Source organism: Camelus ferus, chromosome 13, assembly GCF_009834535.1.
Source record: "Camelus ferus isolate YT-003-E chromosome 13, BCGSAC_Cfer_1.0, whole genome shotgun sequence".
Classification (NCBI taxonomy): Eukaryota; Metazoa; Chordata; class Mammalia; order Artiodactyla; family Camelidae; genus Camelus; species Camelus ferus.
In genome coordinates this window covers 54,298,368-54,324,531 of record NC_045708.1, presented here as the reverse complement: position 1 = coordinate 54,324,531, position 26,164 = coordinate 54,298,368, and the positions used below count along the sequence as shown (strand labels likewise).

Here is a 26,164-nt window from a genome sequence, read left to right as displayed (position 1 = left end):
TTACTGTACAATTTCAAATCAGGAAGCATGAGATCTCCAACTTTGTTCTCCTTTTTCAAGAATGTTTTAGCTGTTCAGGGTCCCTTGAGGTTCCATGTTAGTATTAGAAAGGCTTGCTCTATTTCTGAAAAAAAAATCATTGGGATTTTGGTAAGAATTGCATTGACTTTGTAGATCACTTTGGGCAATATTAACATCTTAACAATATTATGTTTTCCAAACCACGAACACAGAATGTCTTTTCATTTATTGGTGTCTTCTCTCTTTCTCTCAGCAATGCTTTGTAAGTTGTATTATACAATTCTTTGGCTTCCTTCATTAAGTTTATTCCTAAGTGATTTACTCTTTGTGAATGAAATGATCATTTTTTTCATATGGTTTGTTGTCTGTATAAAGAAATGCAAATGATTTTTGATCATTAATTTTGTATCCTGCAACTTTACTCACTTTCTTAGTTCTAACCATTTTGTGTGTGTGTGTGTATGTGTATGTGTATGGAATCTTCAGGGTTTTCTACATATAAATCATGTCTGTAAACACACAATTTTGCTTCCTTTTTTCCAATTTGGATGTCTAGTTCTTTTCCTATCCTAATTGTTGTGGTTAGGACTTCCTGTAGTATGAAGAATAGAAGTGGTGAAAATCAACATCCTTGATTTGTTCCTAATCTTAGAGGAAAAATGTGTAGTCTTTTGTCATTGAGTATAATGCTGAGTATGGGTTTATACATATGGCTTTTATTATGCTGAGATATTTCCCCTCTATTTCTAGTTCTTTGCCCATATTCTCTGAGAATATTCAAAACAGATGTTTTAAAGTCTTTGTCTAGTAGTTCAATTACTGTGTTTTTCAATAATGGTTTCTGAAAATTTATTTGTTCCTTTGAATATCCATGTTTTCCTTTTTCCTTTTGTACCTTGTAATTTTTTTGTTGAAAATCAAGAATTTGAAAAATCAGCTACCTCTCCCAGTCTTTGAAGACTGGCTCTATGCCAGAGGAGATTTTCACTAATTAGGGACGTATTTGAGCCTCAGAATCATCTTGGCATTAAGACTTAAGGTCCTCTTAGGACCTTTCTGGGCACATCTTCCCCGGGCCTGTGTATGTCCCTGTTTCCCATTCTCCTCTAAAGATGGCTGCTTTTCAATTTGTTTATTTCTGTAAGAATATCACCCTTGTTTCTTCTTGTGGTCTTAGCTGTTATATTGCATTCCTCAATCAGTAATATCCTGCCCCAGAAATCTGCTTGTCTGCAGTCATCCTGTAGCTTCATGAGCCTTTTCTTACCACTGCTTTTGGGGGTCTGAACTGCCACTTAGGTCTCCCTAAGAGACCAGTCCCTTAGACAGCCACCAGATAAGTTATAATGCAGCAAATTAGGTCTGTTCTGCTCTTTCTGGTTTATAGAAAGTAACTGAAGGCAGAGCTGCCACTTCCTTCAGACACACCAAGGCCACACTGTACCAGGGAGGAGGTGGGACAAGGGTGAGTAAAAACATTCCCAAATTTTCCTTTTGAATTTTTTTTCCCCTTGATTAAGCATCCACTTGGTTGCTGGAGATATTTGGCTGGTTTCCAGAGTTTCTGTAAAGATTTTTAACCAGTCTCTAATTGTTTTTTAATGTTTCCTTGAAGGAACAAGGTCCTGGATCTTTCTAGTCCTCTGTGTTACAGATGTCACTCTCCCAGAAAATAAATAAATACATTATATGTATTTGACCATTTCTTTTACGTTGGGAGACTTATTTTCTTTATATTATTTTTCACCCATTCATTCATTGATTATACATGTATATTTTATAATTGTATGTATCTCAGTATTTGTCATATACTACTACAGCTTACAGCTACTGGGGACATAATATTAAATATAATAGTCAAAATTCCCTGATTTCCTGAAACTTGCCTTCTACTTAATTTAAAATTATGTACAATACTACAATAGGTCAGAAAGTGATAACTGCTAAGAAGAAAAATAAACCAAGGAAGTGGGTAGGAGGTACCAGAGAACAGTGTAGTTTCAAATAGGGCATTAGTCACAGGTCCAAAATAAAGCTGTTCCTTGAGTTAAAAACTGGAGAAAGTGAGGCAGAACTGTGAGGATGTATGAAGAGAACACATCTCAGGCAGAGAGATGACCTTGTGTAAAATCCCTCAGCGAAGTGCAAGTCTGGCGTGTTTCAAGAAAAGCAAGATAGCAAATGATGTTGAGGCCAAGCGAGCAAGGAGCAAAAAGCAAGCGATAAGAAATGACTAGAAACTGTAGAGCCTTTTAAATACTATCTAAAGGTTTTGGCTTTACTTCAGCTGTAAATGATTGGAGAGCTCTCAAGCAAGGGGCATGAAATGATTTGAACTACATTTTAAATGAATCACCCAGGCTGCTCTGTTAAGATTAGATTCTAAGGTGGTAAATGCATTAGCAGAGACATCAATTAGAAGGTCATGTAAATAATACTATATAGATAGAACAGCAATAAAGCCCATCGTGTTTGCAGTGCAGGAAATGAAAAGTGGACTGTTTTCTTGATACATTTTGAAGAAATAGCTAAAAATGTCTTACTAAGGAATTGGTTATGGGAGTAAGAAAATGGAAGACGTCAAGTATAACTCTACGGATTTGCCCTGTGTCATTTGAAGAATGGAATCACCATTAACTACAATGGGAAAAGATACATGATAGACAGGTGTGAAAGGGGGAAAGGGAAGATCGAACGTTTAGTTTGGAACTTGTTAAAAATAAAAATGCCTATTGAAAATTCAACAGGAGAGAGGAGGGAATTGGACTCGTGAGTGTGGAGTTCAAAAGTGAAATAAGAACTTGAAATATCAGCATAAGAAGCATTAAAACAGAGATGATATTTAATCCATAAGACTATTTGGAATTACCATGCACAGATAGAGAAGTAAAAAGGTTAGCTTGAATGGAAAACAGGAAAGGAACTTGAGATGGAGCGGTTAAAGAGGTAGAAGAAAACAGAAGAACATAATGTGCGGAAAGTGTTTCCAAGAGGAATACTGACTGTGTCAAATGTTGATAAGAAGTTAAGTCCAATAAGGTTTGAAAACCAGCCATTGTACAGAGCAAAGGGAGTTCACTGGTGATTTGTCAGGAGCAGAACAGAGAAGCAGATTCTGCCTGAAGAGGAGTTGGAGACAACAAGGATAGACAACTTTCTTAAGGAGCCTTGTGATAAAGAAAAGGAGATACTTAGTTCAGTAACTGGTTGAGGTTTACAGTAACTGTAAACCATCCTTTACAGACTAAAAAAATGTTATTATTAGAGACAGCGGAAGGTTGCCATGATGGTGTTCTTGAAGAAGCAAGGAAAGATAATACCCACTACATTATCGGAAGAATTGGCCCTCAGTATGAGAAGAACAATGATTTAACCTCACAGTTAAAAAAATCAGTTTGACTATTGTATTGAGAAAAAACTGTAGAGAGGCAAGGGGATGAAGCAAAGGAATTTGTGTATTAGTCAGTTTTTACTAGCTTACTTTAAGCAAAACTCTCAAATCTCAGTGCTTACACAAGAAATATTTATTGCTCACTCATGTTACCTGTTGGCTAGTCTCAGCTATGGCTCTGTTTCCCTGAGTCTTGTTCACCTTAGGATCCAGATAAAAGAGCTCCCCCATACCTGGGACATGCCATTCTCCTTGCAGAGGGGGAAAAAAGATATGCTATTGGTACAAAATATCTCTTTAAGCTGCTCTCAGGAATGCCTGACATCCCCATGCATTTCATTAGCCAAGGCACTAAAAGTAATAATTTGAAGACCCCAGTGCAAAATTAATATTTGAGATCTCTTGTTCAAAAATTATTAGGCATTTTAAGAATAGCAGAGCATTAAACCAAATGAAGGTCACAAACTCATTAAGTTGGCCCTGACTGCAAGTTACATTGAAATGGGCATGTCAGAATAATACTCTCAAAGAACAGGGCAGTAAATATGTGGATAATTCGGAATAAAAATAATACCATCTGCTGCAATTTAATAGATGGCTACTGATGCAGTCCAACTGAGTATGCTGGCTCAAACCGGGTGATCATAGTAGAGGATGAAAAATGTTAGTTTCTGGAAGACTTTGAGAGTTGTACTTGATGTATTAGAAGGAGAAGTATTAAGGATGACTCCAGGTTTCCTAATGAATTACTGAAAGACTTGAGGTGTCAGTAACTGAGATGGGGAAGACTGTAGGTGGTGTAGTAAAAAATCGAGTTTGATTTTGGGTGTGATTACTTCAAGTAATGTATTAGATATTCAAGTAGAGATACCAAGAAAAAAATTGAATATACTACAACTGGAATTTTTGAGAGAGATCTGTGTTAGAGAAATGCATTTGGAAGTCACAAGCCAACAGCTGAAATTAAAATTCACCTTTGAGTCACCAAGATAATAAGCATAGATAGAAAAAATTAAAAAAAAAACAGTAGTTAGAAAGCCTTCTTGTACTTTAATATTTAAGGCTCAGGAAAATGAGGAATAGCTTGCAAAGTGTGACAGAGAGCAACCAATCAAGTAGGAGAAACCACTGTAGTGACTCTGATACAATGCAAGCCATGTAAAGAAAATGTATCACAGAGAATCAAGTGTGTCCAATGCTGCTGCTAACAGATGTAGTAAGAAGGGGACTGACAAATGAATTTAGCAATGTGGATGTTGTCAGTCCCCATAACAAAAGCAATTTAAGTGGATTGATGGGAGCAAAAGCCAGACTGCCATTGCAGAATCTAAGAAAGGAGAGGAATTGGACACAGTGAAAAGACAACTCTTCAATAGTTTTGTTTTGAAGAAAAAAAATTCTGACATATCTTCCTTAGTCTCAGACATGTTGACTAAGTTATAACCATATATTATGGAAAAGTTTCACATTCCTGACAGCTTTGCCTTCCAAGATAGCCATGAAGAACAAGGATATCTAAAACTCTTTTACACTGAGATAAGCCATGAAAAATAGAAATAATTTGGTTTTTTCCCTTATTAAAAGCAGAAAAATGTATTTTTAAACCCAAACTGACTCAAATATTATCTAAAAAGACTTGTTTACAATACAAGTTTTGAATAATAAGCATTGCTTCTTTTTTTTCCTGAGATCCAATTCTCCTGAAAAATTGGACGTTTTGATACATGCTTTACTATGAGTTAGTCTAAGAGTTTCTTCTTTTTGACAGCTCCAAAGTGGAGAAAAAAATAAAAATAGAGAAAGAGATGGAGCGGAAATTGGGATTGGAAGAATCCTTTTGATTGTTTCCTTTTCTTTATTTTTTTTTTCAAATGAGAGAAATAAGCACATGTTTGCATATTTATAAAAATGAGAGTGAAAAACAGATGACATATAAGGGAGAAAGAAGAATTAAAATTTTGGAGCCATGTCCTTAACTAAATAAAAAGCGATGAGAGAACAAAAGAGGAACTGGCTTTAGATGGGACTAAAAAATTTCATCTATGACAATGGTTCTCAGAAAGAGAGACCATCCACTTACCCGCTTATCCTTGCCAAAGAACATCTGGAATGCCTTGAGACATTTTGGATGTTCACTACTGGGTTGGGAGTTTCCAATAGCATTTAATGGGCAGAGGCCAGGGATGCTGCTAAACACCCCACAATACACAGGACAGCTCCCACAGAAAGTATTATCCAGGCCAAAATGTCAATAGCCCCAAGGCTGAGAAATCCTAACCTATGGTAAGAGAAGGAGAGGTGAAGTGTGTGGGTGCAGAGTCTGGTAGACGGTTATATGTGGGAGTGAAGACTCTAGTAAATTCAGTGTCTCAACGCAGTAGAAACCAAGGTCATCAGCTTAAAAACACAAAAAAGACTGGGGAGGCAGAGAGTTGAATTTAACTATATTCATGAATTTTGGATTGAATTATATTCATGAATTTTCATTATCAAGCAAATTCAAAGAAGTGAGAGAAAGGTACAAGAAACTTGAGACACTTCGCCAGGAATTGATTACAATGATTAACCACAGAATTTAATCTGGGTGAAGAAGGGGGTTGAGAGAGTACATGAAAGAGGAACAATGAAGATGTGGTATGGCTAATGGACTGGAGGTTTAGCAGGCTGGATCAGGTAAGAGGGATAAGCAAGCCCGGATGATGAAGTGGTCATCAGAAAAGGAACATGTTAAATTAAGATTCTGTAAGTGATGCATTTCTACCTGAGAGGTGTAGAAGTGGAAGGGAAGGTTGCTAATGGGAGAAAGACTAAAAGGTTAAGGCATTGTAGCATCATTTGCATATACGTTGAAATTGCTAACGATTCAGATGGGGTAGTTTTTTAAAAAGTGACTGTGAATACGTAGATACCTGTTATTGAGAAGAGAGGGGAATGAATCTGAAATAACAGCTAATTTGAGGGGTGATATAATATGATGACATGAAATATAAAGCAAAAAAGTGTTAGCAAAGACCAGCCTGAGAACCAAAATAGGGTTTGAAGACTCTACCTCCTTTCAACCTACAAGTAAATGGCTGAGAGAAACTAAAAAGCCACCACCTAAGAGGGTGCAGAGAACTCTTGCCTTATTGCAGAGTTAGTTTTCCTCAGGAGCAAAACAGCGGTTGGAAGTTTCAGAAATAGTTGGAGGATATGGCAGATTTTACTAATAATGGACCACGAATTCTGTAGTGCCCAGTGGAAGGATTTTATAAGCCTTGGAAAGACAGGAGAGAATAGAGAGTTGGGGATGAGTGGTGCATAACCTGGGAGCCTGAGGGTTCTTGTTGTAGCAGATACAAGCAATGGTAATAATACAGTGTGGTTAATCCCAGAGGACCCACAGGGGTAGTAATGACTGGATGGTGAATATTAGGGTCTAGGAATGGGTGAGTTTCTAGGGACTCCCTCTGTATTCCTGAAGAACGGGGAAGAAGGCCTGGGAGAAGGGTGGTCATAGTTCCCACACTCTGGTTTCCTGCTGACCCATGTAGGGAGAGGCATTTTCACTCTCAGTGTATGCGATCCTTGCTGATTGCAGTTGACGGACTTAATGACTACTGGAGAAACTCTAACTAAAATTCCCTTCCCAATTCTCCCTTATTGAATAAACAAATAAATTCCTTACATACTGATAAGTAAAGGACAAATGATCCCACAAGAGAAAGGATGATAGATAATAAAGTATGTGGTTAAAGCTTGGAAATGGAGTAATTTGTGTAGCTGGGATGTAAATGTGGGTTTGTGTCTGGTTTCACCTTTTCCTGGTTGTCCGGCTTGGAGGATGCTACTACATAAACTGTCTACAAATCTTCAGTAAAATGGGGATAAAAATCTTACTTATCATACAGGGGTATTTTGAAGACTAAGTAAGATGACTCACAAAATATTCTTAGCACAGAGCCAGGCACATGACAAACACAAAGTAATGTAGTTCACTTTACTTACCTATATATGTTGATTTAGAAAAGAGAAAATGACCCGTAAACTTAAGATGCTCAACCTTATGTCAAACTATAATAAGATACAAATTTTCAACCTATCCCACTGACAAAACATTTAAAAACTTAGAGAGCATCCTATTTTCCAGTGATTATATGGTAAAATGGGCACTCCCATATATTACTGGTGATAGGTAGATTTGGCATCGCCTTTTTGGAAAATAATCCGTCAACATTCATATATATTCAAAGTGTGTATATTCTTAAATCCATCAATCCAAAATTTAGGAATCTGACCAATGGAAATGAAGGCAACAGAATGTCAGGATTCATACAGAAGATTGTTTATCTTCGCTAACACTCATAAAATGAAAACGTACTCTGTTCCAAGGTGACAAGCAGTGTGTCCTTCTTCAGAGCAGCTGTAGGTTAGCAGCAGCAGGGAAGAGGACCACTGGTTTGTCAGCAACAGTGGCAGGAAAAGGAGCCAAGGCCAGAGCGACAGCAGGTCAGGAGCTGGCAATACCAGGAGCAACTCCAGAGGGAAGTGGGGCCTGAAGCAGCCTCATTAAACCTGGTGCTGTCGAGTCATGTAAGAGAGAAGCAGACCACAGTTTCCAAAACCAAGCCCTGCCTGGATTGAAATCCCTGCTGTGCCACATTCTGCTGCTAACTGACTTCAGGCAAGTAATGTAACATCACTGTGCCCTGGACATCTCATGTGTAACCTGGGGAGAAGCAGAGGGCCCATCTCAGAGGGTCTTTATGAGAATAAAATGAGGTAATATTTTAAGTGTTTATTATAATACCTGGTATATATTAACCACTAGGTAAATGTTGGTTACATTAAAAAATAAATAAAATAAGTTCCAGAAGTACTAGAGGGAGATAGTGTTTCTTCTCTCCTTCTGGTTGGACACATCTTCTCAGAATGAAAAAGTGTGACTTTGGAATTTACCATCAGCAGAACAAGAACAGCTGAAATTAGAGCAGACTACAGTCTAATAGATTACAATGCAGGTCCTCAAATGGCTTGTTATCCCATTAACAATGAGACACACTATGAATTAAAATAATAATACCTACCAGCTATAGAGAACTGGGCCAAATATTTCACCTGTATTATCTAATCTACACAACAACCATATAAGGTAGCTATTATTATCCACATTTGATAAATGAGGAAACAGACCAAGCAAGATAAGTCAACAAACTGTCCAAAGTCAACCACATAATAAACCAGTAGCCAAGATTCAGTCTGCATTCAGCCTAATTCCAAAGTTTTAACCTCTCACCACCGTATACTTTCTCCAGGATATGGCTCAGTCTGCGAACACTGAGAGTTTTACAAGGTCATCCCACTATTGTGCAATATGACCAGTGCTCCACTGGGAGTTTTGTGGACAGAAACACAAAGATAGGTATATTGCGAAGATTTGTAGCTGTAAAGGAATCAGTTCTGATTTTAAAAGTAATATACACAAAATCAGCCAAAGTTTAAAAAAAATAAAAAGAAATTTAAAAGGAAAAGCTCTGTCATATGGTAGAAAGATGTGATCTTTTGGAAAACAGCATCATTGACAAAATGCTGGAGACCAATTAAATGGTCAAGAATCACAACATCAGGACTGAGCTTGTCCCTGTTTCATGGATCACTAATCCATGTCAGGCAGGTTTAATTAAAGAGGAAGAGTCAGGTGATTTCTAGCTGTCTTTCTACATCATTTTAACTACTTTTAAGCGTCCAGATTGTAATAAAATCAGGTTTGAACCGACATTATATCCATTCCCGTGTGCCCTCTGCTTATTTCCCAGGGAAGTCTGAGTGATCTCATTAGCTTTTCCTGAGGTGACAGATCAGTATCACACACACGTTTAAGCCTGCACTTCTAAATACTCAGTATAATTAGTAGAACAGATTATACTTATTAAACTTCATTTTCACTGATTGTCTTTGTAAGATTAAGGTGTTAAATATCATATTTAAATATACAAGTGTAATACTATGGTGGCTATCATTTCAAAAGCTATTTAACACCTTTATATTTACCTGAGAAATACATAAGTCGTCTAGATTACCAAATGGATCCCCAAAATAATTGGGTTACCGTATGAGTTTAAAATGCTAATGTTATTCCACAAAAAATTACCTACAGAATTTAAAATCTATGCTCACTATCCTTATCTTACTCTTTATGACAAGTTCCTTAAACATCATGTGTACTATTATCTTACGATTTTTATGAAGACTCTATTAACCCTTGATTAGGAATATGTATGTATTTTTTTATATAGTTTATAAATCAGTTATTACACTAAACTAGCATGTCAAGGCAATTGAAAAAAAAAGTTCTTGACTTGTCTTCTTTTTTTGACCATAATTATGACTACCAAGTACTTATTTTGGCATTATCTTTTACCATAGACTATACCTAGAACTATTCCTTGCAAGTCATGTTCTATTTTTAGTACTTATCCATGTATATAGATTGAAAAATATTTATTAGATTGTCATGTCTCTTTTTTTTTTTTTTTACTTAAGAGACATCAGATGTCAGCCTGCGGATTCTGATCTGAAGACAGAATTATATCAACTATTTTTCATATTTCATTCTACTTTAATGAGAGATTGAAGGGAAGTTCAGCGAGAGAGAGAGAGAGGGAACAAATACTCCTGCCCGAATATAATTTAAAAGAAAACAAGCCCTTCTTTTGGTTACTTTGTGCCAAACATCATATTAAATACTGGAATATCAAAGAAGGAAAGTGCATGGTTCCTTTTTCCTATAGAATTCTATTCCAGAAGGAAGAATAACATAATGTAAACTATATGAATAACAGTAATAAGTTTACATACGGAAGAATAAGTATCTCCTATCTGGGTTATTGTGGTTGTTTAGTTTTAGTTCTCCTAATTTAACAAGACAATAAAAATATTTTTTAAATGCAGCTGTGTGTGTACTAGCAATGAAAGCTGAGAAAACATGAAAAATTTGGGAGGAGGGAATAGGAGATAAGAATGAATATATCATATGTGTTTGTATAACTCTGCAAAGAGGCATGGCAGGAGATAATGTGTTGGTAAAGTGCATATCAAATTAGACTTCCACACCCAATCTATTGAGAATACGCTACAACGTTTTTATCTTAATTAGATTTCTGAGAAAACAAGTATCTGCATCCTCTTGCACTACACTACCAAATTGTTTTTGATGTCCCAAATATCTTGAGACATTTATGACAGTCTCCCCTTTATAAAAAGAAAGTTAATGCTTATTTATGTACTAACAGGCAAAGAATGAATTATAGCTTTATTAATTTATTTGTTTGTTTTTGAAAAGAAATTTTCTTCCATCCAATTTTCATGTCATATACGAGATGGATAATAAACAATTCCTTGCCCCACCCACATTGTATTTGAAATCTATAATATCAGAAATCCAGTAGATTGTCTTAACCAGCCAAGCTAAACATTCCAGGGCACTTTTTAACATGCTGTACTGATGAAGCAAGACTATTAAATTTATTCAGCCATGAACAAGTCTTTGATTATCACACACCTCAACTACTTTATGTGTTGGCCACAAGAAAAATAAAAAATCGAAAGTGAAATGTGATTAGTTCCTGACGAATTGAAATTTCTTTAATAGACATTGAATGGGGAAAATTTATATTAATAGTAACAATCAAGTTTTTAATCTTTCTCATTGGGAGTAGTATTCAATAAATGTACCTGATAACATGATAACATTCTTATGTGAATAGAGGCTTATGGAAAAGAGGAATTATTGCTTCTGTATTGTTTGTTCCATTAAGGGGCATGTGAATTATATAACAGGAAAACTTATAAATAACCATGCCAATTATAGTTTTTCTTTTAAGCTGTGTCTGCAGTTGCATACCTAATATTTGTCAATAAGTTGAGCATAAAGATGTGGAAAGTAATAAATTATAAGATTTTTAAGTGATTTTGCAACTGAAGCTTAACAAAGGATTGCTAAAAAAGCTGAGTTAAAGGGGAGAAAACACATAATTCAGTTGGGTGAGACATGATTATACCATGCTTAAGCCATTGTCAGCATCTGGAAAAATATGGGGAAGTTTAAAAAGGCTCGATAATTACAGCGTCACCTAGTTTTGGCAGCCCTATAATATTCATTTTTCCTGTTTTTTTAGACAGATGCAGAATTCTATAGTGTTGAAATTGAATGTCAAATTAAAAAAAAATCTGTCAGTGCTCGTATACCATACACAAATTTTTTTTTTACAGACGAGTTATTACAACTTCATGTTTTGCTTCTCTGTTTTCACAGTTATTTCACACATACTTTTTGTGAGTAGCTGTAAATGATGAAGCATGGAAATTTCACAGGACTCACTAAGAGGTGTGAAATCAAGTTTGAGATGTTGAACATTGTTAATTTATTTGTATCATTGGTAAAGGTAGGACAGCACAATTAGGATAAAAACATACGTCAAGCAAGGTGGGGGACAGATATCAAGACTTACTGACACCAACCTGTCTCCTCTTCTCAGACCTATGCCACTTTTCTGGTATCAATCAAACACACAAACAAAACCTAGCAGTACAATTAATAACGTAGACTTGCAGGAAGCTTACAGTCTAGTTAAAAGATAATATTCTTAAACATATCCATGGAAGCTCCAGTATAAACTAATGGGAGAAAATTATTTGAGCGCAGAGTAAATTTTCATCTCTTCCACATTCTAGCCTTGAGTCCCTTAGACTTCTCTGTGTGGAGCAGTTGAGAAATGACTTCTCAGCCTTTCTGAATCTACCTCTCTCTATATCTAAGATAGATAGGTAGATATTATATTAATACTACTTATATTTTTTCACATTAAATATTTTAAATATATATTTCATACAGTGTGTGTACGTGTGTGTGTGTGTGTGTGTGTGTGTGTGTGTATACATATATAATATCTCTGAAGATTTGGAGATATTTCTCCACTCAATTTTCTTTTTTTATAGGTTTAAAGTATCACTATAACTCTCTTTGGGGCACAAACTTTATTTAAACTTTATCATTATAGAATCTTTCCTATAAAAAATTAACATCTCTCAGAGTGCCCATAGTATAATGAACATATGATAAACATTAGCTCCTACTACTATGTCTTATTGTGGTTACATTTAATTCCATGAACATCTTTCCTGAAAATACAAAGTATTTATCTCACTTCAAATGAGTAATTTATCATTAACAGTTTTCTACTTCAACAGTTTCCTACTTTATTAGGGGAATAAACAGGACAGTCAGACAACTTGATATAATGTTCCCGTTCTTGATTAGTTCAGATTTTCTATCTGCCTTTACAAAAGCTTACTATATGAGCATAAAGATAGAAATACAATGGGAAAAGCATGGTGCCTGAAAAAGTTCTAGGAGTTAGAATCAAAACAAAAGGGAAAAGAAGAACTTGTCTTAGTCAAAAGAATACAAAAGTTTTATGATAGTCTTGTCCAATTCTTCAGTTTCTCTTTATGACACTCACTCAAGTTTAGATGCAAGGGAATCAGAAAATTGCAGCGTGTCATCTTTGAGAATAATGTAAAAGTCAACTAGTTCAAGCTTTACAAAGAAGAGGACACATTAGTGAGGCAAGGGACTTACCCAAGATCATCTAGTGAATTCAAAATTTAATGAACATATTATGTATAATGAGAAAAGGGCATAGAAATAAGATTCAAATCTTTAGATCTTTTATATCTGAAAACAATGGCTATTTTGGTTTATTCTTTAACACTCATGAAAGCAGAGGCATTATGAATTTTATTCTTAATTTTCACCACATACTGAAAACATACTAAAATACTTATGCCATATACTAAGGTGCCTATAAGATCAATGAAATTAACATACATTTATCACCACCAACTTTAAAGACGATTTCTTTAAGTTCATTTCTCAAACTATTTTTCCTCTTATTCTGCCTATTTGTTTGAAGAGTTATTAAACAATAAAATAGCCCAACAATTGTAAACATAAGAGAATGTATATGAGGGAGGTATTTTTTCTAGAAATTGTATAATTCACTTCTAAGTAAGTAAAATATTATTTTGTTAAATTTTCCACTAATCACTTTTTAAAAAATCCAATATTTATTTTGTTCTGAAAAATGCAGGGTTTTTTGTTGTGGCATGTCATCAAAGATAAAAAAAAAAAAAACTACAGCATTAAACTGTGCAGAAGTCTTGATTTGAGATAAACAGAACAAAAGAACTCTGGTATGAGCAAAAAGCATAGTAAATCACTAATATAATATATAAATAACAATTGTTATTTTATTTAAGTGTGAACTACTCTCCCACATTTCAGAAAATGGCTGAAATATATTTATATGTTTTAATTGCTATTTATTGAAAGCCAAGTCATGATCCTTTTAAGTAAATAAAAGGAGAAAATTATGAGCAATTGTGAGCCACAAAAATCTATGTATCTAGAAAAAGAAAACCTCTGCGGGAGAATCTGGCTGCAGAATATTGTCCAGTCAGCAGAGTTTTGTACATAAAGATGAGTGATTATACGTAACTATTACAGCACAGTGGGTGATATTTCAGTATTAGGTGAGATGGTATTTATTTTCAGTCCATTCCATCACCACAATAATTTAATGGTCCTTTCCCTCCTTTCTTCTCTCTGTTGAACTGAATTTAAGTTAATCTGTAATTTTATCTATTGCAGTGGGGAAAAAAATGTGTCCTTTTATAACTGCATCTTTGAATAAACATAAAGTATGGTTCATGAACCACCAGCAGCAGCATCACTTGGGAATTAGAAAAGCAAATTCATGCAGTACCCCAGACTTTCAGAATGATAAACCCTGTGCGTGGTGGGGCCCTCAGCAGTCCATGTTTTACTAAGTCCTTCACATGGTTCTGCATACGGCACCACGCTGATAGAGATGAATGATAACAAACATCATCCGAACTCAGAGGTTGCCTATGGAATGTGATTTGAAAACTGACAGTCCTCGAAGTCCATAAATTTAACATACTTTTGTCAGATGTTTGAAATTGCACCCTCAAAAATGCATAAATCCTTGGAAGTGGTGGTAGTCTAAACTGCCATTATCCCTCCTTTTTTATTAGTTAGGGGACATACAACTCATCTATTTTTACTCAAGGTCCACTTCTACATTATTCTTCTTCACACTAGGCTCTGGAAGATGGCCAATGATCAAGTAACCACCAGACCCAGTGGCTCACTTAGTCTCATACCCCTTTACCTGTCTGTGCAATCTCTTTGGTGCCAAAGCCCGTGATATTAAACATTACGAAATGCAGCCATTCACCTGTAATTGTCGCTTGGAATTGCTGACCCTAATCACGTTAACACATTCTTTCAACTTAGCTCGGTGATGTTACTCTATACTGGTTTCTTGCTCTCTATGCTTTGATGATTTCTTCTAACTTACAAAAATGGACTTCTCTATTAATCATTAGCTCTCTCCTTTTATTGCCATATATGACCATATATATATATATATGGCTAGGGTTGTAACTAATTCCATCTTGTAAATTCTTTTCCTATGTTCCTAGGTTTCGCTGGAAAACCCGGAGACCATAATAGAAATAGAGAAGTCTCTTAACTGTGACATGCATACCTTAGGAAGTATTTGACGTGATTTTAGGTTGATATAAATAGGTAAGTCCAAAGTCATGAATTCCTAAATTTTGTTTGCTGAGAACACAAAGACAATAGTCCATGGTGAGCTGAAGTAAAGAATCAGTGGAGAGAGAAAGAAATATCCTGGGAGGCTGTAGGTAAACAAATTGCATAAAGTTAATTTGAATGAATAGCTTAATTTTTATTTCTTCTTAGTTCTTTGAATATTTGTATCTTTCTCCCAACTGAGTATATTATAATTTCTAGCATCATCTTTGGTAACTAACACATATTAAGTCATATCTAAGCATGTTTTGATATTTAATTTTATTATGAGTAATTACCCTTTTTTAATGAATTCTTTGATTAAATTGTTTCCACTGGGCACGTAGCTAAGAAGAGGTTTGATAGTGTCAGGGTGAACAGGAAATAGAAGTTTAGAACCAAAGATAGACAGGGCCTGGCAGAAGATGACATTCTTAGTAGAAGGCTCCTGGATCTCTATAATAAGGCAACACATTATCAAAGAAAGATGGTAAAGTGATGAGAGAGGTCAGTGACATTGCCCGACTTATTTTAATATAGCCTACCTGTGACAGGCTTACAATTCATTAAAGAAGGCGCTCTACATAGACACACGTGCACACACACACACACAACTTATAATGGCAAAAGATTCCAAGCTTATCCTAGGAAAATATGGTTTTATGATCAAGGCTCCTTCCTGAAGGCTAACTCCTTTATAATAGCCCCATAATCTCTAACGTCTATCCATGGCAGAGCCTAGCAGGCCCTCAGGACTGGCAGAACAGCCAGACCAAATGCAAATCACTACCCTAAGCATAAAGGCAGGAGGGACCCCAAGCATCTAGCACTTCCAGTTCAGGTAGAAAAGGACAGCAGGGCATGTCCTTGAACAGAGTACTAATCACTGGCACAGGGCAACCTGGGAACACATAAGATGAATGAAATTAGTTACTAAGCTGATGAAGTGGACTGCAGGGTCGGAGAGCCACCATCCCAATGACAGAGCTGGGGAGGGAGATGGGACTATAGGGACCTAGTGAGGACCGTTCTTACTTACCTAGTGTGTAAATAAAGGTCTTAAAAGAACCCCTGATAGATCCATTTGCTTCTTTTCTGACTCAGTACCACACTTAGGACTCCCTCTGAATTGATAAGACAGAATCTATTAGAGTTTCAAGCATTTCAATGAAAGAAATAAATAAAAAGAATAATTAAGTTGTTACTTGATAAATGAAGGGAAAGATTTCAAGTGGCATCAAATTGCAGAATGTCTTCCAAGGCAAACACAAGAGCTATTTACTTTGAGTTGCAAGTTCAAATATATACGCACACAGTAAGGAGGCCTGCCTAAGAGCAATGAGTGCATCATTTATTCAAACATAATTGAAGTAAATTAAGCTGGATGGAAAATTTTGGATCTTTCGCAGCTCAATCCTGATAGAAACCAGGTATTTTCTCAAAATGAAACTGTCTAAAATAGGCATCTGTTTGTTTTCTGCTATTTACAGTGTGAGGCTCTATCTGTATTTCTTATTCCTAAACAATAAAACCATCTAAGTATCTAAGAGCCAGATTATTCTCTGACTTCTAGGTAAATTACTCCAGGATCTTAAGGGGCCAGGGAAAGTGGGATGATGGAGCTTGTCACTGATAAACAGGTATCTTTACACAAACATGTGAAATTTCAGAGGTGAAACCAGGGATTACACACTCCCATCCTGTACCATCCATGAGCCCCCTCCTGTGCCATTCAGCTTCTCTTTCCTGTTACATATCTGTCAATAGGCAAGCCAAAGCCTCAAAATATCTTGGTAACCATGGAGGTTTAGGTTTCCTAGATAGGAGACCCAGCCTGGTCTTCTGTGACACTGCTAAAACTGAATGCATTTTAGCAAACACCTGCGCATAATACAGAAGTGAAACTGATTTCTCATTAACATTTCACTTCATTCAAAAATGCATTTCATATATTCTCACTGACGAGTGGAGCCATTGCTTTTGTGAAACGCAGTACAGTTCAGAACATTTTCATCTTTTGTGTGTGTCAAGTACACGTTATACCAGTAGGCGTCTGCTCTTGCCACTGAAGTACAGAACTCAATTTGTGGAGGTATTCTCATACATCTTAATTTTTTCTTTTGTAACCCTTCTACTACAAAGAAAATTAAGCTTTGAGAAAATACTATTTGTTCTCATATTTACATGTACATATGCCTACACACACACACACACACACACACACACACGTGCACAAACACACAAAGAGGCAACCCATACGTTGCAAGAAAGCAGAAGCTCTGCATATAATATATTCTATTACAGAATTGTATTTTTAACCGGACAATAATGGAAAAAGCAATTGAAAACTGAGAAATTCCGTTTGTTTTAACTCAGGACGCCAAAAGAGCTTCACTAGCAGCTGATTTAAAGAAAAAATCAGTATAAGCATTTTCAGCCCATTACAAACAGAAACAGCTGCATTGCCAACCCCTCCGAGATACAGCTGATAATGAAAATGTTACAGACCTTTAAGTGGAGCATCTCTGCCAGACAAGGTTATAATAGTGAACTTACATTAGGGAAGAAAGCATTCAGTATTTATGATTTGCAATTTTAGCTTGTGTTTAAAGTAGTACAGGAGGATTCATGAGGGATTTAATGTTCTAGGAAATCTATTTGGTCAGTACTGTAAGATTTTATGACCTTTCATTAAGAGTGGAAAGTTTAACTGTACAGAGTCTGCACTGAATGCAAATCATGCTATTTTGTGCTGCCTGTCCTCTGAAGATCTCTAATGCTACAGATGAAAGAGGCAGTTAGAAAAGCCTTGGATTTGAAAGGAGCTGGCATCAGAGGCTATAAATACAATATTCATCAGAAGGCTTCAGAGGACAAAGCTTTAAATGAAAAACCTAGAGAATTGTTTATACTTTTAAGATTTATACTTTGTAGAAACCAAAAGAAATTTAGGATGATGTAGTTTAACATCAAAAATGTTTCTCTAGTGAAGAATATTTCTTAAAAATTAGGAAAATGGTTAAATTAAATTGGTTAAGTTAAATTTCAGGAAAATGTTTAAACCAAATTCATGCATGAAGCCATAATTTATTCTGCAACCATTCTCAAGATACGCATCACAAAATTTATGGGAGTCATCAACATCATTCAACTAGCATTTAGGTTCAAATGAATTCTCCGTGAATAAATACAGTAATCAAGGAGTTTTCACATTGTTTTTCTATTTTAATTCTCGTAGTATCTTGTGGTTGTTTTGGTAGCAGATCCATTTTACAGATGAGAAACTGAAGTTCATAGATTAATTTGACCTGCATTCCATAGTCCACATCTGGACTTCATTTGTAGTGGGTTTTTCTCCCTGTTACACTATGCTATCTTTTTTAAGCAAATATGCCCCAGGTTGTATTTTTAGTTTTTGAAGATTTCTCTTTAATATGATTCAAATATTTTTCCTTTCTTTTCTAGTGAACCTGAGCAAGTTTTGCAAATCCAAAACCCAAGATAATTAATCTGTATCCATTGAAGAGTCAGTTTAGCCAAAGAAGGGTGGGGAATGCATTCTCATAATTGCCATCTTCAAGGGAACATCTGTAAGATGCCCAAAAAAAAAGCAAGTCATCCCCAAACAAAACACAACACAAATAGCAAAAAACCTACTCTAAGGTGTTAAAAGGTAGAAAAATAGTTTTACTTAGGACAGGAAGGACTGGAAGATGTTCTTGAATTGTTCTAGTGTTTTATTTCTGGTTCTAGGTGTTTTCCACAAGCATGTTTCCTTTGTAAAAATGAAGCTGTAGACATCAGTGTTAGACTATCTTACGTGTTGGCATATTTCTGGCTTTAGCAATCTGGTCTTTTTTTATATTCTGATTACTTCATGACTATGATTATCTTGTCCAAAGCTGGTAACTAGACTTTTCTTTTCTTCTTTTAGAATCTCAGTCACCAAACATGGCTTTAGAAAATGATCCTGATATATTTTTCCTGGACCATGTTGGATAAGAGACAGTAAGAAACCAAATAAACATTAAAATATTGTTTCAGCTTTATTAGTAGCAAATTTGGAATAGGGAAATTAGTATAGACCATAATCAAAATTTGAATGTTCTATTATTTTCCCAGCTAGTCACTCACTCTTTATACAAAACAGACTTTGACTCCCACATCTAAGTGAAATGGGTCTGAAGAATCTTTGGCAGAATGACAGGGTACCAACTGCCAGCTTCAAACCTTATCAGGTCTGAAAATAAGATTGCAGGGAGGAAACAATCTTTCAGTCTTGTCTTGAGAGGCAGATCCTGGGTTCAGTTACAATTACATTTATCATGAAGGGTAAAGCGCTCACTGCCCATGTGGCAGGCAAGAAAGGAATGATTAAGCCAATTGTTTCAGCTAAATTTGTATAGTTTTTTTAATTCATAATTACTAACTTGATAACTCAATTATTCTTCTGTAGGGGAAAGAAAGACTGTAGAAGAGAATGAAGAGATTTACTGAGTATAGTAAAATATGCACCCCTCAATAGAAACATAAGAAATGAATAATTGTCACCCTTGTCCTAAACTCTTGTTTGAAATTTCTCTGCTGTTACACCACAACTGAAGCTTTCACAGCACTCATTATGACATCTCCATTCTTCATTTTATTGCTGGGAAATAATACTCATGAATTTTTACAAAGTATAGCATAATGCTTACTATTGTTCCTATTGTATTGCCAAATACCTATTAAACTATGGATAAATTATCAATCAGCTTTATATAAATTGCTTAATTCTCCATGTTGGGAGAATAGACCAACTCACTGGACAATTCTATTCTTATTTTCAGACAGTAGAGTTCTCATTATGTTGCTTTTCCCCAAAGTATACCAAACTATTTTATCCTATTCAGAATCCTATCTGGACCAGAACTGGCATTTAGAAAGTATGATGAACCTTTCTTAACAGAGCATGGATGGAACAAGACTTTATTGAAACACTGAACCTTCGTTCCAGAGCAAAAGGATATATATGGCCTTTAGAGCCTGTTGAGAAGAAATTGTTTAATTTCTTTTTAGAAATAAAATCTTTTTGGAATGAGTTTCTGATGTACCCTTCTAATAAATCTTAATGTAAAATATTTTAAATCTCATCTGTTGCTCACACATATCTATCAGTCTTTTATGTGCCAGGGAGATGAAAAACAAACAAACCCTCTACCATAGAAGACCATGTAAGTTAGAGGTGAAAAAGATACAAAAAATACTAAATTATAGCACATACTGACATTGCTACAGTTGAGATTCATACAGGGCTTCCATGGAAGCCTAGAAGAATAAGCACTTCAACCCTTCTGGAGAAATTAAGAAAAGCTTCAGAAGAAGCAATTTTTGTACAAAGGGTGAAGCAATATTTTATACTGCAAATGGGAGAAGGTGAGGAGAACATTACCAGCAGAGTGGAGAATACCAATAAAATTATAGGTTTATATCCAGTCTGTTGCCCATACATATATTCATTCAGTGAATATTTACTTAGTCCCTATAATGTGCCACAACTTCTAGGTTCTGAGAATCCACCTGGAAATCATAAACAGTGTTCCTGCCTTCACACTGCTTATATTCTAGTAGAGGAGACAGAAAGTAAATCAGTAATCTGTTAAATGTGTGATATCATTTCAGATAATGATGTGTTATAATGATAAATCAAAGTAAGTGAGTAGAGTGAGGCAAAAGATGAGGAGAGGGGTTATTTAAGGCAACTCTGAAGAGACTTCCATGAGAAGAGAGAAATCAAGGATGACCATTAGGTCTTAGATTGAGAAGGGTGGATATGGTATCACTCACTCTGATACAGAACCTTTTATTGGCAAGAGTCAGGAGTGTGTGTGGGGGTGTGTGTGTGGGGGTGTGTGTGTGTGGGGGGGGCACATACGTGTCTACATGTGTGGTGTGGTTGAGAGAATGAGAAGTCTGTCTTGAACATGCTGAGTTTTAGATGTCAGGTTATGAGAAGACAGTTCCATGCATCCTTCTGTTTCTCAGTGGAGGTCACAGCCCGGATGTAAATTTGTGAGCAATCAGTGTAGAGGTGATATGAAATCCATGAGACTGGAGGAGATCACAGCATGTTTTGTGCAGGTAGGCCACAGTATAAGAATAGAACTGAGCAACTGAGACTCCAACATTGCAGTATTGAGGCGTATCTATCCTGCAAAGGGCACTAAGGGTGGACAAAAATGTAGGAAAAACATGTGAAGACTGTACTGTCCTAGAAGGAAATTGAAGAAAGTGTCTCAAGCAAAAAGAGTAATAAAAGTGAAAATGCCACAGCGAGATTAACTAAATTAGAAATTCTTAAGAGCTGGGATTGTCAAGATGAAATTGGCAAATTTGACCAAAGTGATTTAGTGACATCTGATTAAACTGCATTGAGGAAATAAAGGACAATGAGGAATTTGAACCATAGTCTTGACACGTCTTTTAAAAAAATTTAATAGCAGCTGAGGCAGAAATAGATGATTGTAAGGGTTGGGGGGTGGGAAGGGCCATGTGAGCTTGAACTAGTTAAAGCACCTTAAGAAATGGAGAGTAATAAGATTTTGTGTGCCTGAGGCAAAGAAAAGTCTTGATCACAGGCAATGAGAAAGACTGAAGTGAGAAGGTTGAGGTAAAAATTTGTTTAAATTATTTTAAAAAGAATAAGGCAAGAAAAATGAGGTACAGGGTCATACCCAGGTATGGCCAGAGGCAAAGATCAAAGTTTTAGTGTGAAAACAGATGTTTAATACTAAGGAGAAAGTTCAGACAAAGGAAGTGTCTCTTCCCCCCACCAACATGTTCTGTACCTGTCACATAGTAGGAATAAACTTTCTGTTGAATGATGAAATATGTGTGTACTGAGAGTGGGAGACTACTGACAGATATTTCATTAATACTAAGAAGTTAAAGCAGGATGCCAAGCACTGAAATGCAAGTGGAACTTGCAGGTGAAATAGAAAAAGCACGGTGAACACAAGGTGTCAATTTTCCGCATAACTAAGGCATTCATTACATCTCCTCTAAGTGGCAAGTTAATGGGATTTTTTTATATTTTATTTTTCTTTCTTTTTTCTTTTCAACTTGGAACATTTTTCCAAAATGAAATGACATCTCATGAAGACTACTGAATATGTTAGAGAGGTGAAAGTTGAGTAGGTCTCTTGTGTGAAAGGAGCAGATTGGAGCCCCTGCCTTCACAGGGCTGCCCGCTTGTCTCCTGAAGATGGTCCTCAGGGACATGCCAAAGGAACCCAAAACACTGAGAACATTTTTTTAACATTTAAGTTATAATGCAATGAAACTGTATTCTATATATGAACTTTCTGAAGCAAGGACATTGTGTCTAATGCAACATGCTCTTATTTATCTGAAAGAAAATAAATTATTAGATAAAACAGATCAAAAAAAGACATAGTGAATTTACATGAATAGTTGATTAAGACTATCTTGTTCCCACAGCCACTGAGCAGGACAATACTTGTAAATGAGATATTAAATAGATATTAAACATGGTGTTCTTTTGAGGGGGTTGTATTAGGTTTGTTTATTTATTTAATGGAGGTACTGGGGCTTGAACCCAGAACCTCGTGCATGCTAAGCATACACGCTACCACTGAGCTATACCCTGCCCACCCCAAAAGTGGTGTTCTTAATAGACCCTGACTCATCTCTTCCCCAGAGGAAATCTCTCCGTTTTCTGAACACATTTCTTCCTTTCCCTATTTCCTTCTAAGGACATTTCTCATTTTCTATTATCTATCACTGCTATTCTTATATTCTCACATGTTTCCTCTTAAGACTGGAGTCATTTCAAGAGAAAGAATTATAATCCACAGGACACATTCAATTATCTTTTGTTGATTGAATAAGCACAACTTCTAGGGCCCAATCAAGAAGTATGGACAGAGAGAAATTCCTGATTATGTTATGAAGAAAATTTTCCGTATGTCAGGTGGCAAGGAGATAAACTTTTTGGTTGACTTAATATCCTTTATATTGCATAATTTAATGCAAAACTAGGAGAATAATTGAACTCTCCTGATACTTCCAAATATTTTATTAGAAAATTCAACAGTACATTTAATAGTTTATAATAAGATTCAGAGATTAACAGCATAAGAAGAAATTAATAACTGATTCACTAATATCAGAAACACCTGGAAGCTTGTTCTGATCAATTTTCCTTAATCTAATAAGTGTGAGCAGTGGTTGTTTCAGCAACATTAATTTTGTAGCAGCCCTTTTTGGGGCATCAGTTGCTCACACTTCATAAGAAAGGGTACACTGAAATATTTCCAATGGAATCTGGTAGGATGAGTAGCCCACACACTCTTTGTAAAAAAAAGTGGTGGCTAGATGATAGCAGACATTCTTGTCCAGTTTCTGTTCTCAAAGGAAATGTTTTCACATTTTAAAATAAATACGAACTTGCTACAATTTTTGATACTCTTGCTATAATTCTGTAGAGAAGAAAGTTCCCTTAGAACTTCCACTGAAGGAAAATTGCTAAGAGTATTTTATTATGAATGGGTGTTCAATTTTATTTTATAACTTTTCTGAATCAATTGAAATAATCAATTTTTTCCTTTTGTTAAGTGAATAGGGATTGTACTGATTCACACTTGAACACAGCACCCATAACAAACTGAAGTGGGAGGAAAGGGGACAGGGCACTGCCACTGAAGAATGACCCAGCCACTGAGGACAGAACAAACTGGTTACAAGCAAGATGGCAAAAGACTCGGCCTCCAGTAGACCTTGAGCCTCATGGCACACCTACAGGCGCCATGACAGTTCCTAGGCTGACCAGAAAAGGTCAAAACGTGGGCGGGGGAGCATTTCCTGGAAATCCTCACCCCTTCCTCAAAGTAGTTGGAATAATCCTCCTACTCATTAGCATGTGAAATTGCCAAGCCCATACAACCTAACAACTCCCGCACCTTGTGGTCACTCTCGATGGCTCTGTTGCTCCCGCTCTGTCGTGCTCACCTTCTGAGATGGCCCACACTCTGTCTATGGAGTGTGTGTCTCCTAAGCCATTTTCCCTTCTGAGTGCACTCTGTCCACGGAATGTGTATCTCTGTAAATAAACTTACTTTCATTTTACTATCCCTTGCTCTTGAATTCTTTCCTGTACGAGGCAAGAACCTATTCTCCCCCAACAAAATGGAATAGATTCAGCTTGTCTATGTCTGATTATCATTTTTATATATTCCAGATTAATTTTGTTGACTTTTTAAAGGATTTTTGCACCTATGTTCATAAATGTAAAAAACCTATAATTTTTCATTCTAACACTCATGTTAGATGTTTTTTTGATATTGATACTGAGCGTGACCCTGTGGGCCCCACCCCCTGCCTCTTGTTTATAGTAAACCTGACATCCCCCAGGCCTCCCCGAGTCACAGAAGAGCAGGCTCAAGCAGTTGATGAGGACAAGCCTGCAGGCACTGGGGGATGGCAATGACTCTGACCTCCTATCTCAGTGATTAACTGAGATTACTCCATTTCCCTTTAAAACTGTCATGGCTGAACAGAATCTTTGGAGATGAATTTTGGGGGGATGCTGGGTCCACCAGATTGCAGGCATTCTGATTAAAAGCAACTCTTCTTTTTGTTACCAAAGCTGGGGCCCTTAGGCTCATACCCTGGTCTCTCCCTCAAATAGAAACCAATTACTCTTATCTAAGTGTCAGAAGGCAGCTGCAGAGAAGGAACAAGAACTGGTTAGAACTGGTAGAGTCCAAGATGGTGGCGGATTTGACTTCCAGTGAACCTGAGCCTCACTGTATGCTTATCATAATGTATTAGCATGCTAAGTGACACACTGGCCAGCACCATGACAGTTGATGATTGCCATGACAACAACCAGAAAAACCTGTACAAGGACTGAAAAGCCCATAGAAGGACAGATTGGCTCCAGCACACCTGAAATGAGGACATGATGGCAGAAACCTCTCATAAAAACCTATGTGGCCTGACCAAGGCTGGAGCTGTCTCTACCGGCCATCTTGGCTGACGGCTCCCCACTCTAGCTCTTTCTTTCCCTACTTGAGTGCTTTTCTTCTCTTATCCCTGCTCGACCAGTTTCCTTCCTTTCCCTCTTTTGAGAAATAAAGCAGTTTCGCTCTGTCCCTCTGCCTTTGCTGTGAATTCTTTCCAGCTGGCAGGCAAGGACCCACACTTTGGTGGGCCTCCTAATTTAGGGGTCTCACTATCCACTAACAATATCATGGTTATACTTGACTCACAAAATACATTTGGGAATGTTTAATCCTTTTTTTCTTTCCTGTTGAAGAGTTTGTGTAAAGTTTTTCCTTTACTTTGGTGGAATTCACTGAGGTAGTCAGCCATCCAGGCCTGGAGTTTTCTTGAGGAAAAGATTGTGATTACAGATTCAGTTTTTTCCATAGTAATAAGAACAATCAGGTTTTTTCATGTTTGTTTTGGTATGTTTCATTTTTATAAATATTTGTCCATTATGTTTAGTAATCAGTTACTGGAATGGAGTTGTTTATGATAGTTTTATCTTTACCATCCTTCTAAACTTCTGAAAGTTGTATTATATCCCTTTTTCACTTATAATATTAATTATTTTGTCACCCCTCTTTTATGAATTGTTGCCAGCAATTGATCAATTTTATTGGGTCTTTCAAAGAATCAACTCTGTGTTATGTTGTTCCCTTAGATATTATATTGATTCTTTAATTCATTAATTTCTGCTTTTTATTATTTTCTTTCTTTTAACTCCTTTGATCTACTATGTTTTCTAAAGTTTGTGACTGGATACTTATAATTTATTTACACATATATATTTTTATTGATTGATTGATTTTTAAACATGTGAGTATTACCTAATTTTTTTGTTTTATTTATTTCTACCTTTAATGTGTTGTGATCAGAGAAAGCCATTTATATGATTCCATTTTTTGGTATTTGTTGAGACTTTCTTGATGAACTAGCACATGGTCTTTTGTAAATGATAACTATTTTTACCTACCTCACAAATTATATAGCATTTTTGCTGTATATATCAGTCGTATAAATAGTAAGCAAAAAATTAACTTTTACAT

At 36.1% G+C, this 26,164-nt stretch overlaps 1 long non-coding RNA gene across 1 annotated transcript; it reads left to right on the top strand.

Annotated features, from left to right (window-relative positions):
* Positions 1–24,651, top strand: LOC116668171. Its single transcript, XR_004325239.1, has 3 exons — positions 1–89; positions 21,650–21,656; positions 24,640–24,651. It is a non-coding gene; the product is annotated as an uncharacterized LOC116668171 (long non-coding RNA).
* The last annotated feature ends 1,513 nt before the right edge of the window (positions 24,652–26,164 follow it).